This window comes from Arachis hypogaea, chromosome 17 (genome assembly GCF_003086295.3).
Source record: "Arachis hypogaea cultivar Tifrunner chromosome 17, arahy.Tifrunner.gnm2.J5K5, whole genome shotgun sequence".
NCBI lineage: Eukaryota > Viridiplantae > Streptophyta > Magnoliopsida > Fabales > Fabaceae > Arachis > Arachis hypogaea.
The window spans coordinates 113,970,354-113,972,608 of NC_092052.1; the positions used below are offsets into that span (position 1 = coordinate 113,970,354).

At 40.2% G+C, this 2,255-nt stretch overlaps 1 non-coding gene across 1 annotated transcript; it reads left to right on the forward strand.

Moving 5' to 3' along the window:
- The first annotated feature begins 291 nt into the window (after positions 1 to 291).
- On the forward strand, positions 292 to 395 carry LOC112767934 (small nucleolar RNA R71). Its single transcript, XR_003185373.1, has one exon. It is a non-coding gene; the product is annotated as a small nucleolar RNA R71 (small nucleolar RNA).
- Positions 396 to 2,255: the final 1,860 nt, after the last annotated feature.

The following is a 2,255-nucleotide window of genomic DNA, read 5'->3' on the forward strand; positions in this document are numbered from 1 at the left end:
GCAGCCACTTGCTTTGTTTCTAATTGCCTGGTAAGCTCTGCTAGTTGCTTGGCAAACACCTTGTTTTGGGCTAGAATTGTATCAACATGGTTCAGCTCCATGACTCCCTTAGTGTTGTGCCTTTCTGATGCATAGTAGTACTCATTCTCAGCCACTGTCTCAATCACTTCAATGGCCTCTTCCACAGTCTTTTTCCTGTTCAATGAACCTCCTGATGAATGGTCTACAGCCTTCCTTGATTCATAAGAGAGTCCATCATAGAAGATATGCAATTGCACCCAATCATGGAACATGTCTGGTGGGCATTTCCTTGTCAAGTCCTTGAATCTCTCCCATGCCTCGTAGAGAGTTTCACCATCTTGTTGTCTAAAAGTTTGAACCTCAGATCGAAGCCTATTGACCTTTTGTGGGGGGTAGAAACGTGCCAGAAACTTGCTTTCCACCTCATCCCATGTTGTTAGACTCCCCCTTGGGAATGATTCCAGCCACTTAGCTGCTTTGTCCCTAAGTGAAAATGGGAACAAAAGCAGTTTATAGGCATCTTCCTGGACTCCATTGGACTTCACAGTGTCACAAATTCTCAGGAATTTTGTGAGATGTTGGTTTGGGTCTTCATTAGCACTCCCACCAAATGAACAATGATTCTCCACAAGTGATATTAGCTGTGGCTTGAGCTCAAAATTGTTGGCCTGAATGGGTGGTTTCTGGATGCTACTACCACAATTCCCAGAGGTTGGGTTTATGTATGAACTAAGAACCCTCCTCTCAGGAATGGCATTGTTTCCATCAGCTCTCTCATGGTTGTGAACTTCTCTATCCATGTTGAGATCTAAAGCTTCCTCAAAATTGTCCTCAGATTCTCCTTCAGATTCCTCTTCTCCCACTACTCTCTTCCCTCTTGCTTCCCTTCTCAGTCTATGAAGGGTCCTCTCTGGTTCGGTATATGGAGGAGTTGATGTCTCTCCTCTCCTACCTGTCATACAAGAACACAGCAAGGTACAAACAAGTGAAATACTCTTGGTTAATGGAAGAGTATGGTTAGAGCAATTGAGGAATTAATTCAAACAGTTAGTGAGTCAGTGAGTTAGTTGCTTGAATTTAAAGGCATAAAGAAAGAAAGCATGTAACCGAGTGCAAAAATTAAAATTCGACAAGTAACTTGAACAGAATTAACAAAGCAAGAGAAATTGCTCAATCTAGTTAACTTCCAATTTGAGAATTGTCAATCGAAAACCAATCCCCAGCAACGGCGCCATAAACTTGATGCGCATAAACTAGTTATGCTACGATTTAGGAAGTTGCACGATCGGCAAAATTCCTTCCGGCAAGTGCACCGGTTATCGTCAAGTAAAAACTCACAATAGAGTGAGGTCGAATCCCACAAGGATTGGTTGAGTGAGCAATTCGGATTAGAAGTGTGTTCTAGTTGAGCGGAATCAAAATTGAGATGAGAATTGCGGAATGTAAAATTGGCGGGAAAAGTAAATGACAAGAAAATTAAATGGCGGAATCTTAAATTGCATGAATTAAAGAGCAGAAACTAAATTGCTGAAATTAAAAGGGAATGGGGGTTGATTGCATGAATTGAGTTGCAGAATGTAAAGAGAAGATGGAAATCAGAATTGGGGGATTCATTGGGTTATAGGAGATATTGAGATCTCCGAATCAAAACATGTTTATCTCTTCCTCAAGCAATGCGTTCATTGAATTTTGCTTGGCAATCTTATATGATTGGATCCCAATCCCTTGGCTCACCAATACTCTCTAAAAATGAACAAATTCCCAATCCCTTGGTTTAAGTGTTCATAAGAAGAGATGATGCTCGATCACTGATTATACCACACAGTTTCATGAACCACAATTTGGTAGGATTACATGTCACAATATCCATCCAAACCCCAATCCAATTCACTGTGAGAAAGCTTCTCTAGCATGAATCCTCCATTCCTTTCCCAAGGTTCCGAAGGATTCCAATTATGGGTAGTTTCTTTCCCAAGACAACTACCCAATGGAATTAGATCGAGAAGCTTTCTAACAAAATTCAAGAGAAAAGATTGAAGAAGAAGATAAACTATTATTGATTCATTGAATTACAATAGAGCTCCCTAACCCAATGAAAGGGGGTTTAGTGAGTCATAGCTCTGAATTCAATTACAAAGATATGAAAACTAGCTAAAAGTGAAGGTCAAAGTAAAAGGGGTCCTTTCTAACTTAAATTCTATCCTATTTATACACTTTCTATATTGAGCTTCTGT